This window comes from Paramormyrops kingsleyae, chromosome 20 (genome assembly GCF_048594095.1).
Source record: "Paramormyrops kingsleyae isolate MSU_618 chromosome 20, PKINGS_0.4, whole genome shotgun sequence".
Taxonomy (NCBI): Eukaryota; Metazoa; Chordata; class Actinopteri; order Osteoglossiformes; family Mormyridae; genus Paramormyrops; species Paramormyrops kingsleyae.
The window spans coordinates 15178763-15194535 of record NC_132816.1 but is presented as its reverse complement, the minus strand read 5'-3'; the positions used below and the strand labels follow the sequence as shown (position 1 = coordinate 15194535).

General features: G+C 39.1%; 1 protein-coding gene and 1 long non-coding RNA gene across 2 annotated transcripts in view; one reads left to right on the top strand and one right to left on the bottom strand.

Annotated features, from left to right (window-relative positions):
• phyhiplb (phytanoyl-CoA 2-hydroxylase interacting protein-like b) overlaps positions 1-7569 on the bottom strand; it is a 33731-nt gene extending 26162 nt beyond the window's left edge. The window contains exon 1 of the mRNA XM_072703896.1: positions 7488-7569. The gene's annotated coding sequence lies outside the window, so the exon portion shown is untranslated. The remainder of the gene's footprint in view (positions 1-7487) is intronic.
• LOC111853650 (uncharacterized) lies at positions 6745-15728 on the top strand. The gene is made up of 3 exons (XR_002840496.2): positions 6745-6877; positions 15311-15445; positions 15593-15728. It is a non-coding gene; the product is annotated as an uncharacterized lncRNA (long non-coding RNA).
• Positions 15729-15773: the final 45 nt, after the last annotated feature.

The window sequence follows — 15773 nt, the reverse complement described above, 5'->3', positions numbered from 1 at the left end:
ATACAATACTTTGGCTTCGTAAATACACCTGCTGTTCAGAATGCTGAGAAAAGGCCAGTGGTTTGTATCAATACATCTGGGTCAGTTACAGGTTGCTTAATTTACTCACAGACAATTAGTTCTGCCAATATGGTAATACTGGCCCTGATCTTCTGGAGAAACATCTTCTGGAAAAAGCTTGTTTTAAAAATATCGTTTATATATATATATATATATATATATATATATATATATATATATATATATATATATATATATATATATATATATATCATTTTCTTTGCTCCTTCAGTCCATTCAGTAACTCATGTTCCTAAAATAACTGTTAATATCTTAAATTATATGTGAACATAAATTGCATGCTTTTGTGATGCATGTCTTTGGAAATGCATTTAACAGAAATGGTGTCATGGAATCAAAGAATTGTGAATTTTTAGAGTGCCTTACAGTCATTTACTTATTCATCAATACTACATAAGAAATTTGCAATTTATACATCCTAAAATACTTTGAGTAATAATACAAATCAAGGTATTCAAGGCATTCATGTGGAAATGCAGTTCCATTGGCAAGTCATGTCACAGAAAACATACCTAATAGGTACAACTCTGTAGTTCAGAGCCAGCTGAATAGGTTTCTCCCTATTGTTACTTCCATAACTATATATTGTACTGGAAATAGGATGTCTTCTTTAGCTGTGTTCACCAACGTTCGGGAAAATGAGGTGGGTTTCTTGCAGCCGCAGTCCATTCAGAGCTTTTGTTCAAGCCTGCAGCTGCACGTTTTATACTCTCCGAGTCATTCTCGGAATGGCACTGCCCAGAGATTTTTGTGAATGTTATTAAATCAGCTTGTTTATTGCAATGCCACGTTGATGGACAGAACCCTTATCTGTGTCACCCGTAAAGTTAATTTACAATATCAGCCGAAGCCAAATCAGTCCAGAATGTAATCCACCACGCTCCATTTGCTTTCCAGGAACACAATAACCTAAAATAATAAGTGGTTAGATAAAATGGGTGGGTGGATCAAATAAAGCAGGGGTATTCTGTTTTATTTGCTTGAAGAGATCCAGCGAATTAATAAGTCCTTAAGTGCCATTTTCACTGAATATGAGCTAGAGGTTTGGTTGTTGAAAACCGGAAGGGTAGAAAGGTGTACCATGCCTTTTTGAGACAGAAACACGCTGGGATTTGTTTTGGCGTTCTTCTGTTACACAACATTTTCTTAGCCCACAAAAGCTTCTCTTTGGGCTCAGTGCTGTTCACGGAGACTTCAGGTGACGCAAATCTGCGTTCCCGGCTGAGTCAAAGTACAGAACAATCTTTCAGAGTATTATATAAATAGAAAAACATTGAACATATGAAGCTTTGGTTTTTCTAACTACACAATCATATGATAAGTAACTCATATGTTAGCTGCTTCCTGAGTAAGAGTTTTGTTTATCTTCATGCTATGTTAAACAACATACAAGATTCTCGCGCTGGGTAATGTTCACACCTTTGGTTTTATTACGGTTTTACAACATAGACCACAGGTGTATTCAGTAGCACAGACAAAATGCTGAAATGCCTGACCATTCGCATTGCTTTGTCTATTCTATCTCCCGCTTTGGGCCATCTGGTCCTGATCTCAGAGACCCTCAATGGTACCACAGGCAGACACTGGCATGGCGACAGTATCCGGAGATGATCCAACCCCTCATCCTGATCTAATCTTCTACATTCAACTTCTTCCAAATATCCACAGAAAACAGGATTACACAACCATGTTCCTCAAACCTCAACGACTAGGATTGTGGGTGTGATTAATAGGTATTCATGCATTTTAAGAATGCAGTGTATGATTTAACAATTTATAGCCAATATATTTGAGAACAATTCTGAATCAACTTTCTTACAAGAGACTTGTATTTCATTTGGTTTTGATTTTTCACTGTTTCTATTCACCATGGGGGAAAAAACACATATAAAGTGCTTTCTGACAATTTTTTTGGAAGTATATACTGAAATATATATACTGGTTGAAAATTTTCTTACAAAATCTTGGTGACTTAAATATAGCATTCGAATATGGGAAAATACCAACAATTTCAAACAAATTTTATAACCAGTGTTTTTTTTGTTAAAAACAAGTTAATCACATAGAATGTGTTTATCTTTTGAGCCAAATTATTCTTTACAAATTGCCATTTGCCCATTTTCCTATTTTATTTATTGTCTGTCTGTATTATCTGACCTTCTTAGCTCACCATTCCTTCTACCATCCGTCTTTCAATTGCTAATCCGAATAGGGTTCCACTGTGACTGGAAGCTACTCCAGTACACAAGGCAGGTAAACACCTCTGAAAATCATGCCAGTCCATCACAGGGCACACACTATGAGAAATTCAGAAATATCGATTTGCCAAGATGCGTATTTTTGAACTGAGGCGGGAAACCCCACATACACAATAATACACAGAGTGAGGGTGAAGTCAGTCCTTTAACCCGGGAAGAGTGATGTGACAGAGCTACTCTGGCTGAGACATGCATCATTCATGTTCCCAGAGTGACCTCATGGAATCAGTATCCAAGGTTAATTTCCTTGCTGCCTGAGATGGTGGTAACCAGGTACTTATGGATTTTTAATGTCTCTTTAATATTTACTATCTAGTGTATAATAAAGAGAACATAACCTCCACTTAAACCCAATAATCTTCACAATAAAATGATGCTTGGGATATTTGCAAAATGTAGATTGATACCCAGTTGCACATTCACCGATTATGTTCTGTCAAAATCATTTTCCATTTTTGTCCAAATATATATTTCTTATGCTTTCATGTTTCCAAGTGAAAGTGGCTACAAATCATGACACACATTTCATGCATAAAAGTCCACATTACTCAGGTATGGATTCCAGTCTTTTTCTTACTATTAATACACCCACCATCTGAGATTTTTTTTTTTTTTTGTGGTCTATACATAATTTAAACTTGCTATTCCTTAACCTTGTGGAGGCATCTGAATTGTGTATCATTTGTCTTGAAACCTGATGTTTTATTGAGCAAGAATACCAAGTTCATTCAGAGTTCATCCTTACGACTGATGATGAAAAAGGAAGGGGTTGTTTTCAGGGACAAACTTAAGACCACAAAAGATGAGTTTGTCATATTTATTTCGGGTATATATCAAGCTCAATTATTAAAACTGGCCAGATTTGACATAAATAGAATTCCATATTCGGGCAGAATTTAAATACATATAATGGAATTTGTTAATATAACTTGTGCACCGAATCTCATATTAAGGATACAGTGTCGGCATTAAACGTTGACATATGAAAAATCTACAAAATTGGTGCACCACACATCATATGGCCATTTGGCATAAAATAGCCAGTATCATATGCAGTGTCAACTGTCACTGGAGATGCTGCTGTTCAGATGAAAAGTGTGGAGTCACGGGTCACTTCTGCAATCCCCGCCTCCCGGGACGAGACCTTCAGCCAAATCCCCCTGAGACTAATGACGCTGCACGGCAGGCAGGCCTGTCCATGTTAGTCTGCTGCTTTCCCATCTCTCTCCTGTCTACCGCATGACTCCCCCCTCCCCCCCCCCCACTGCCTCCCTTTAGTGTGCACGTGATAGCATCCTAATGTGCTCCACTGGTAATTTTCTCATATCAGTACCCTCTTCCTCCACTATGGCTTTCCGGCTCCAGTTTGAACTGAAAGCGGCAGATGGCTGTAGGTTTGCTGGGGGGGGAGGGGGGGGGCAAAAAAACACCACCACAGGAAAAAAAGCAATCTGTTGCAAAACAACCGGCGTGAACAGATTTATAAGCAAGCCTCACACCGTAACTGCCAAAGAGGTGTGGGCCCTTTGTGAGGAGATACATGCAGTGCCATAATGCCATTGAGAATACTGTCAGCCTCATGCTGCACTGCTGCGACACAGCTCGGGCAGTCACGTGTGTGCGTGCATGCGTGCGTGCGTCTGTGTGTGTGTGTATGCCAGACTGCAGCCCCCACCCCCCCCATCTCATTTAAGAAGCTGATTAAATGCCCGTCCCTCATGCTAATCTGCCTGCCTGGGCAGCTGCCGGCAAGGGGCGTGGTGCAGCCCACGCCATCCTTCCCAATTCCCCGGGCCAACCGGACGCGGCTGCCATTTTCTTCCTGAGTATCCAGTCCCTTCTAGAGCCTTTTCACAGATTTCAAGAACAAAACTGCGTTTGTTTGATAGAAATCTAAGGAGGCCACACCCACTGATTACACAACCGGGGTTCTTTAGTGATTCTGAGTTGCGCTAGACAGACATAGGAGCTCGCTTTTGAATTAAAACAAGCCTTGCCTTTTAAGCGTAGCAGTTTGGGTATTCCAGGTTTAAAAAATGAATTCCCACCTATCTAGATGGTGTGTCAATAATTTATTACATGGAAACACATGTTCTTGGATCATAGATCAGATGAAACTCAGATGGCTTCAGTATATTTATATATTCTGGCATTTCTGGTAGGCTCTAGAGAGCCTTGGGAGGGGTCCATTTGATAGCATCAGCCCTGATGTACAGCAATTGTGCTTTTTTTTTTTTTTAACTCCTTAGGCACCAGACTGCAGCTGCAGTGGACGACATTATTCGGATCGTGACCTTCTCTGAGCTCAGTGCTGGAAAAAGTCAGGCTATCGGTTCTGTGGAATGCTTGCCAGACAGGCTGGGTTATTGTGTTGCATAACAGACGATTTCACTATATTGCAGCTTTGTGAAACGATGCCTTGATTACGGACATGCCAGATTATCTCCCTAGAAGGACAAGGTTGCGTAAGAATGTCAACCATGAAGGCGGAGGGTAGTGATGATACAAGCTAGAGTAAGACATTGTAGTGCTTTGGCTGTTAAACTCATGCTGTAAAGGAAATAAATGCGTTAATGTTTACATGCTATATGTTTCCGGTAGCCCTCAATATTCTATAAATAAGAGAACAACCCAGGATGGGGCGCCAATCCATCGCAGTATAAATAAGACCCAAGGCCCAGAATACAGCAAATGTTACTATATTTATCTAAAACTTTAGGTTTATAAGACAATGTGGGCAATCCAAAATAACCAAACAGAAATATGCCTTTCAACCAACATTTCCAATTTTCAAATAAAACAAATTATACCTTGATAGCAAACCAAAACAAATACTAAAGAGTAACTAACTAAATTAGATACATTGCAAATGGTGAACTTAATTAAAATCCAGTCTATATGCAGGTGCAATATATCAATGACCTGGAGGCCAAACTCACTAGTGAGCTAAAATGGGTTCACAAATTCATCCCACCACTATTTTAATTCCTGAAGTATTAATGATTATAACTTTTTGGATTACATAAGCACGGTTCAGTTATTTTGGTTGGCTGGTTATAGGAATTAAACTTGTATCGAAGTTCACTTTTGCTTGATTTTGAAGAGGCAGGCACCAGGTGTCTGATCGATTAGGTTTGATTAGATGGTGGAATCCGATGAGTTCAGTACTCTACAACTATGACTCTTTATACTCAAGTGGTTGGTTGAAACAAAATCTTTGTCTGAATTTTTATTTTCTGGACCTGAACTATCCACCTCTACCTCCTTATTTGTCTAGTTCACTGGTTTGATTTCTCTCATTGGATTGGTTGTGTCTGAGTCTGAGTCTGAGGTGTTGCGTGGACACTGGCGGGATTTTTGAAGTGTTGTTGGTAAGGCTGAATTTGGGCTAACCTGGGCTGCAGCCCAAGGTCCTGAGTTGTAGGGGACCCATAATATTTTCCTGGTTGTTACAGTATTATATGATGCTGTACATAGGGCTCCAACAATGACTTTAGCTCAGCCCCCCGCCCCCCCTTAATTTGGGTCTGGTTATTGGGTTGTATTGCATCTGGAGTTGAATTACGTCTACTATTAACTTTTATTATTAGGGAAGAAGCTAAATCATAGTAAAGAAGTCTTGCTTAGCACCAGGAATGCCTGTTGAACTTGGTCTTCCTGTACCATTGTTTTAAACTAGGCTGAAACAATACATCTGCAGAGATATCTAGGTGAAAATGTTACATTTCCGACGGCGAAATTCTGCCATCCAAAAGAGAGGTACAGTAACTTAACTAGAAAGGCTCATCACATGACCCCTGACACTGCGATTTTGTGAGACAAAACTTGATAAAATTCTGCTTATAGAGCCCACGTGGCTCACAGCTGTTTTTACGTTTCCTTGATCAGGAATGATTCATACTTCGCCAGTCACACTGCATATTTGGCCAGCGCTCATATTAGCAGAGCAACGCAAACATAAACAAATGGGAAATAGGCGCTCTGGGCCCCTGCTGCTCAGCATGATGCCATGGTCCAACGCCGTGCTGCTGTCATAGAAGCGTTTGTGAAATTGTGCTTCATGACATGAAAAGATCTCACGTAAGACATTTAGAGCTTGGAGTTCATCTGCAAAATCAACAAGCTGCCGCTGTTACAGATGGCATGGTGCCCTTTGTTATGAGGAAAGCCATATTCTCATTAAAGGTGCAATGGGTCCTCTTTTCAGACCATTCTAGAAAATAGGTGCCTTAAAGGTGCCACAGAATGCATTGCTTTTCCAAATTGTCCATTTACAATGGTGTAATTTGGCCCTAGGATGACACTGGCTGTTTTCCCTTATTTGGCAGATTCATTAATATGTTCAGAGCTGTGCTCTGATTGGCTGATTTACTGTGAGGTACTGCGATGGCTCACACAGATCCGACATAGATCTACAGGTGAGATAAAACAGAGCATTTAGGCATCCAACCATATTTGTTTGAACTTGTATCAGAGGAGGAATTAGATGTTGAGGAGAAGCCGGTTGCTCGGAAATTGCAAATGAATGTCTCGGAGTGGTAAGTTTTGTCATGTAATGTTTCCTGGAACAATTTGCCACACATAACTAATAGTTACACTTCACCCTAGCCACGTTAGCACAATCAATACTTTGCTTTCAGCATTGTAACAAGAACGCAAATTATTTTTAATCTCACGCAACAAATGATTTTAGGATGCGAACTACTTCACGCAAGCTTTATCAAGAACTCGAAACAGCCAGTTGAGCAGCTTGTAAATGTGTTGTTAGTAGTGAATTCGGAGCTCTATTTTTATTTTTTTGTCTTACTGCAGTATCGATTAGATATTTGTGTAGCTAACGAAAAGTAAGTTACGGGAAGTACAGAAGCATCTTACCAATGTCAGTATCACAGACCTCGTAATGTTTACTACACCTGCTAAACTATAGCTAGGTACGTTTTCCCAAAAGCATAGTTGCTAGCAACGTTAGCAACTTACAGTTCACAGTTAGAACCATTCAACTGAACGGTTCCAACTATCTACGTAAGTTGCTAACGGGAGCTTTTGGCAAACGTACCCTGACTTACCTGTTAAACATCACCCATGCCTGTTGATATTTCGGTTCCTTAGGAAGGGTACGACAGTCACAGCCTCGAACGGCACACTTACGCGCACAGCCCGCCACTTTCAGTGTTGTCCTCCGCTTCGTTCTTCATAAAACCTGCAGAACCATTTAAGTCCGAATGCGCATATCCGTTGATCTTGAAAGTGGGCTGGCATACGTTACTTTGAGGGCATGGTTAAGGCTGTGACCTAACAGTCTAGGAATTTCAAAATCACCTGTTTTACGTTTTTCTTTTACATATTCAGTAACTTGTATTTGAGGGAACAACAGTGTTTGACATTCGCGGTACAGTAAAATCCCGTTATAGTGGACTCGCTTATAACGGAATATCGTCTATAATGGATGAGGTCCACTGGTCCCGGTGTTCTGACAAAACGTCCTACTTTATCAAAACATCCTACCATACTGATAATCGATAGCCCTAACCCTTACCCTAACCCCCCAAAAACCCCTAAAACCTTTATCCTAACCCCAACCCCTAAAACATAATCTCAAAATGGTGGAACTGCACATGCGCAGAAAGGCTCGATAGCACGTCTGGATAGGTAGGATGTTATGACAGGACACCGGTGATATCCAGCGCAGATACGTATTCGGGATTATTAATAGTCACGCATCTGGTCAGGTAAAGTTAGATTACTACATGTACAATATAATAATCTGTACCAAAAGTGTGTCTGCTGGGGTGTGGCATGAGTAAATGGTGTCCTGTAGTTGTGTTCTGCACAGCAACTCTGGATATAACGGACTGTTTTGCCAGATCCCTTGAAGTCCGTTATAACTGGATTTTACTGTATGTCATTTCCATGTACCAAACTCTCCTTTTTCAGCCATGTCGAGATAAAGTCAAATTTTCATTTCACCTGTCAACTTTGGTCAGGTGTCTAGCGTGAGAGTTTCAATTCGAGACAAGTCTGCACACATATTCATGTATGTATTCAGTTTTATTACCTTGTAAATAGGGTTTGCAGACTACCCCAATGCCTTTGATGTTGCTAATTTTACATTTATAATGGAATATTATAGAGTTGCCGTAAGATTTCTTGCGTGAGCGAGACTCTGAAATCGTGAGTGTCACGCCAGATGCCTGAGAGTTGGCAAAGTCTGCATTTAAGGCAGTGAATGGTATTTAATACCACATGACACGGTATGAAATATTACAAGTTGTTCAACAGGTAATTACCACAGAAAGTCCGAGCTGGTTGATGTACAGAGAAGTGTATTAGGCTACTATAGAAAGTATTCACTGATTGGTTTGTAGAGCCAATTTATATCTCAGAATAAATTAAGTGGGATATAATTAACATGTTATCATGGGAGTTTATGAAACAACTGGAAATTTAGCATTTTGTGAAGTTTCTGGTTAATAAATTGTGTTTTTTTCCAGTAGATTTTTTTTGTACTGTGATTACTTAAAATGGGCAGTAATTAAAAACGTCATGTCGAAAAATACAGTGAAATTAAGAATATACTTTAGCTGGCGCAATAAAAATCATTGGCAGTTTACATAATCTGTCCAATCACCAGGAGGCCGTATCAAAGCACACCGTATACGCGGTTTTTTTTTCTGAGATGTCAGGGTGACACCAACAACCTTCCTATCTGAAATTCTTTACTGAATGAGCATTCTATTAATAAACTTGAAGGAATACTAAATAATTTATAAGCTTAGACAGAAAGCGACCATAAATATTTAAGGCAACACGGTGGTTGCATTTGTGTTTTAGTGCCCCCTAGTGACATTTACAAACAAAACAAAGAATTGCATCATCGTCTACGCGAAAACAAAATGGAAACCGTAATAGAACTGATCAATCAAATATTTTTATGCCGCATTTTTACCAGAAAGTTGCTACAAAACACATAGCAGTGATTCACAACAGAGGGAATAAAAAAAATAAAAAAAAACAATAACAAAAAAAATGCTAATAGAAAAAGGAAAAAATATATATTGGTTGATTGTATTTAAAGAGCACAGATAACAATGAGTGTGTATACAAGCACAAACAAAAAGCACCTTTATACAAATAATATATACAAAGTATGGCCGACAGCATCACTGGAGGCAGGGGGGGGGGGGTGAATAATCACGGTGACCCAGTGTCTGGAAGCAGGGGTCTGTGAGCCCAATGCAGATGAATGTATCAGTACAGCAGATCAATATGTTGTTCCTTTCTTTAGACCTTACAGCAAGCTGAGCCTCCTGGTCCATTTGATGATTTGTTAGCTCAGGGCCAGATAGCCCCAAGCGGGAAGCAGAAGGGAAAGCAGAAAAATGGACAAGTATTTTGTTGATAAATTGGTTACACAAAAGTAAAGCTAACAAGCCCAACAAGGAATAGCAACAGTGATATATGGTAGTATAATTAAAAAAAAAAACATTTGGGCCGAAGAATATGCAAGGAGTGGCATTGTCAGTAAGCAAAATGACATTGATGAGTTGGTAGGTTGTGTAGCTGCACAGGTTAGGTATTCGTGCCAGTGAATGGCAGTTAAAGGAGCCCTTGAACTTTCCTCACTTGTATATTGTTTAGGAAAAACACATCTTTTGAATAAATAAAGGCAAGTATCAGTGTGACAGAACTCACTGCTTAATACACAAATATTACTGTGATCGAAATTCATTTTAGCATTATTATCAAACAATAGAATAAATTGTTTGGTTTTTACTCAAATATGCAACAGAAAGTGTCTGAATTCTAGTCAGAAGAGAGAAAGAAGCTATTATTACTCTAGTTTAACTGCTAGTTGCTGTCTGAGCCCAAAAATGTTTAATTGTAAATAAATTGGATTATTTGTATGCAGATGCTTGAATGCAGGTTATATTGCGATTGCTTTGAACCTTGGGAACATATCCAATAGATGAATTTATCATATTATAATGTCTATGTGGACTTTCCAGAACAGGCAAGGTGGCTGCTTTAATGTCTTACTTCCAGGGGGTTTCTCACACTATACATTGTGGCATTCAGAGTGACGGCAATTCCATTAAAAATGAGTGTCCTTAGCCAGTATTTGTGGCAAGGATATGATTAATACAATGAAGCTTGGGATCAGCAATCTGAATTCTATGGGAATCTATAGTGGCACTCTCCCACAAGGAATTCATACCAAATAGGTTTGGGTTTTGGGTCTGGTGTTTGGAACAGCCATGAAAGACGGATAACTGTGTCCTCATGTTCCACAAACCATTAATTGACTGCTTGTTTCCTCTGGATTATGAACATTTTTGTCCATCTCTTGGCTCTGGCCAAAAGAAAATGTCAGAGGATGCTGTTCTGTTTAGAGGAGCGAAACAGTGCAGATTTGTCGGAAATTACTAAGTTGTTTTCAACCGACTCTTTCTCCGTGTTTCTCAAATCATTTATTCACAGCATGTTTCCTGTGAGCTGGATTACAGTCACAGTGAAAGACATCCACCTCCAACTATACGTATTACAGAAGCCAAAATGTAAAAGATTAATTAACCGAAATGTTCAGTTAATCTTTTGGTAGTTTACTACAACATGAACATGGTACACAGAATTTACAGTATTTTATTATCTATTGATCATATATAGCTCTGGGAAAAAATAAGAGACCAGTCCATATTTTGTAGAGGGCAGAAGGAACTTTTCTAGTGCCAGAGATGACCATTAACTTACCCAATAGTGTCTCATGAATTGGAGGATGACATCAAGTGACCTTCAAAAACAATGGGAAACATTAAGTGGTGTGAAATGCACTGCTAGGACAGTTCATAACAGGCTCCTAGAAGCAGGACTGAAGACCCATAAAGCAAGGAAGAAGCCCTTCATTAATGAGATGCAGGGAAGAGCCAGGCTGGAGTTTATAGAGAAATGTATATTTTACACAGATGCACACCCATAAATTGAGAAATTACTGTATTAAAATTAAAAATGTTGCTGTGGTCTCTTAATTTTTTCCCAGAGCTGTATATTAGGGTATAAAATATACACATTTTATATTTGATATCTTTAATTTGAAAATGTGATGTCATTGCAGTAATTTTACTCCTTTTACTTGTATGTTTTAGTTAGTTGGTTAGAGAATGGATAGGTAAAAGTAATACATTTTTGAACATAGTAAAGCTCTGTGGTTAAATGGTTTAAAGGTGTTAATGAGGCTAATATGGCATGAATGAGTTAAAGCTCTTTTGTTAGTGTATGGAGGTACTTTTAGGTCTGGTATGTGGTTTTATGGGAAAAGAATGTCTTGCTGTACACAATTGTATCTCACGAGTCAGAGACTCGAGTAACATACTACATAACTCTGTATCTATTTACTTCTGTCTGTATATTAAGTCAGTATTTAGAAGTGGAAAGTCTACCCTTGAGCTATGAAGTGAACACAGTATTTTTGTGCTTTTTTTTGCTGTCAGATTCTTCTTATTTAGGAAGGGGATGGTCATCCTGTATATTTCCCTTGGCTCAGTGCAGTTTTGATCAAGGTGCCTACCATCTTGGTCTATTGGGAAGGTACAATGAGGCCCAGAGTCACCAGCAGTCTCAGGTGACAAATCCACTTCCCATTGACTAAGCAATGTCAGCTCAATGCTATCTATAAACCAAAAAGGAAGATTACATCTCCCCTTCATTTAGCTTTAGATGGCTGTTCTGTCTTCTAAGGCTAATCCTTTGGTGGGTGTATCAGGTTCATATCAATCTGGCATAAAACTGAACAACATATTCTTGTGAGGAACATGTGCTCATATGACCCATGTTTTTTTTTATACATTTCCCAAATCACATGAACAGCAGCATGCTGGGAAGCCTTGAATAGGTTCTAGTGATCAAGAGGTGCTAGGATGCTGGTAAGTCCCAGCTGTGATGCCACCAGTAAAAATACACAGCTATTTTTATGGAGATGTCCACTGATCCCATGTGGACGGTTCAGAGACAGTGAGGGGGTACAATTCACACTGTTGTCCCTCATCCGTAGGGGAAATCCCATCTTAAAAAGGAGCAATGAGATGCTCTTGTGAACACCTGTAGCAAGTCCAACATGAAACATAGGTATAAATGACAAAAATGAGCCAGCTGGATGGGGTGGTTGCTCTGTAAGCCTCAATGAGGATCTCTCCAAAATAGCAGTCGTCACAGAGAAGGGTACGCTGCTTCTCTGATGAGCCCTGGCTTTCCTGTGCTTTTCTACCAATCACGGCACGCGATGATAGCCCAGCACAATGAATAAAGTTTATCACCATTGGTTTGAACAGTGTAAGCCAGCATGAGAGCACGGCACACGATTCAGTCAAGATCCGGCTATGATGTAATTGAGTTAAACAATACTTTACACCAGGGGTGGGGAACCTGTTCCATGGAGGGCCGGTGTGGGTGCAGGTTTTTGGGATGGCCTCTCCATCAGCCAATAAGAAAACAGTGGTTCTCAACTCCAATCCTGGAGACCCACTGTTACTGGCCCTCCATGGAACAGGTTCCCCACCCCTCTGAATGGATCGGGCAGTTTTCCCCTACCCTTTGGGTCCACAAATTTACTGACGAATGAAATAAGCACCACCCCAAACCCCTTGGTGACCTGCAAATGGAGCTATACTAGCAGGTTGATTTACACTGTTGCATTAACTGTCCATCCATCAATTTTCCATAACCACTTACCCAGCATAGGGTCAAGGTGGCCAAAATGACTGTAGGTATAATTATTACCCTAAAATAATAAAACTTCTGGTTGAGACAGTAACACAGCTCATTTATTCATAGGAAAGTTCAACAGTTTAAATGGTTATTGGCAAGAGGCTGGTTTCCTCTGCATGAAGACACAGGAATAAAACCGAATTCCCGCACTCAATAAATCAGCTGTTTTCGTTAGACTGAGCCGGTTGTTTCATAATGCCAAACAGATTCAACAAAAAGCAGGGAAATACATATTTCAGACTTTCTCGACGCATAGACTGTTAGCTTCCCAACAATTAGGGGCTATAACCATTCAAATCATGTCCCAGACTTCCCCGGACTCAATCTTAAGTTTCTACCAAAGCATTCGGCTCAGAGCATTGACCTTGCAGGCCATATGGTGCGTTCCAGGTCTAAGCGCCTCTAGGCCTGAAAATGTGGCAGTTCTACAAAAACTCGAAAGAGGCAGGGGCTCATGAGGGGAAAAATAAAACAGGAAAAATGTAACTTATTGCATTCTTTAAAATATTTTTTTCAGCATTCACCGCAAGCCACAACGCTGGTCAAAGAACCTCATTTTCAATCTATACAACCCAGGAAAACAGACATATAAGCTTGGAAAGATTTTGTGGAAAAAAGCTTGAATGTTTCAGCCTTTACACAGTAAACAAATCAAAAAACCAAAAGGAACTGAAAAAAATTGTTGTTCAGTATGATTTGGAGGTATGACATAAACAGCATATAATATAAAATACAAGATACGATTCTGTCAGTTATCGGTACACATACCAAAAAAAGTACTTCTTATCTGGAAAGGTATTTTTAATAATTTTTTTTGATTGGTTATTCGTTGATGGGCAAAACTATGCCTAATAATCCGTCACACAAACAAACAAAAAAATGCCTCTATTAACTACTTACTGTTACTGATTGTGAAAAGTAGGCATGCCACTGTACTTTTTTCTGTTTTTTTTTTATTTTATTTTAACTGAATGTAGATTTTCAATAAGTTTTGTATTTTCTTTTTCACCTCTAGCATTGCTAGAGGGTTGTCTTGCCAGCCTCCTTACAAGACTGCTTCTCAGTGAATTATCCATCCATCCAGCCATCCATCCAGCCATCCACTTATTTAGTACAGGGTCATGGAGAGGAGTTTAGCATCTCGGCATGGGGCACAGGGAAGGTGAGCATCCTGGATGGGATGCCAGTAAATTGCAGGGAGGACACATACACACACGCGCAAAAATGGTCCATATTTCAAAAGAAGTATCTTACTCAAAACTACTATGATTCATCAAATAAATGAAGATAACCATGAAAAACACGAGTAATATGGAAACTCTAAAATGTATATTATCCATGTTATGTAATATTCATTTAGGCTAGAATTCCAGTTAATCTCATTTAAGCCTAAAATACATTTAAGGGAGGCTGCCATTTTCTGATTTTAATCCCAAAATTCAGTAAAATATAATGATGAAATGCAACTCTCCAAAAACAGTTCCAGTGGATTCCTTTGCCGGGGCTTTGAGAATTTGAGAAACCCAAGATTAGCGGACATGTCGGCTTTGGACTTACATTTCAAGTGATTATTCTGAATTACCCAAGTGTTTTTATTTTACCAACACGCAATGTCCCGATGCTTCTACAGAATGATAGTCAAACTGATAAAATTTCACAAGCGCAAAGAAAAACATTTTATAACCTTCATATTAGTTCCTCAGCATCCACAGAAAGTTATTTTAACTCAAGTGACTGAATTGCTCAGCAGTTTCTGTAAGGAAAAATGTACAAACAATATATTTTGAGATAAATCTATTATACTACCCTTATGAAAATTCACTATGGTTTCCTATGGTTTTTATGCAGTAACCATAGTTTTACTATGGTACCTCATGGTACTTTGGTACTAACCATAGTACTACCATGGTTTGGAAAGACCATGGTTTATGACCAAGATTATACTAGGGTTTAACTGTAGCGAAACCATGATAAAACCATAGTCATGGTTTCCATAGTTACCCAAAAAACCATGAAAAATGACAAACCATTGTAAACCATGGTTATTTAATCATAGTAAAACCATGGTTAATTTTTGTAAGGATAGATAGACGTCCTTGTGTGTAATCATAGCCTTGGCAGAAATAAATGATTTCCTGTGACATTTATATTTTACACTGTAAAAAAAAAAAAACTCTTACGTGATCAATTAACTTCAGTATTTTCAATTTCAGTCTTTACAGAAAGCACTCAAGATCCACCCTGTCCTCTGCTCCCTGACCCAGTGCTGCAAAACCATCTTCAGATGATTCCAACAGGCTGTTCAAACTCACAGTGGCAAGCAGGTGGAACAACGATTACGGGGTCAGGTTTGTAATGCAAAACTTTATTGTTAAGGATTGACTTCGTCTCACTTTCTGAAGATGTATGATTGAGTGGTGTGTAAAATTAGCTACGTCTAAAATAATACACGGTTGGGGGGGAAAGCTGATTATTTTTTCTCTTTTGATTGTTAGGTTCACATACATATTTAAGGAAAAATACCACTTCCTGTGTAATATAGGCCGTAATAAACAGTATGAAAAAGCACAGCACATTTCCAGTAATGAGGCTACCACAGAGAACCAATCCAGTGCATTCTGGGAAGTCAACAGACATGTAAGGAATAGACACAGCAGGACAAGGGAGAGCGGGGTC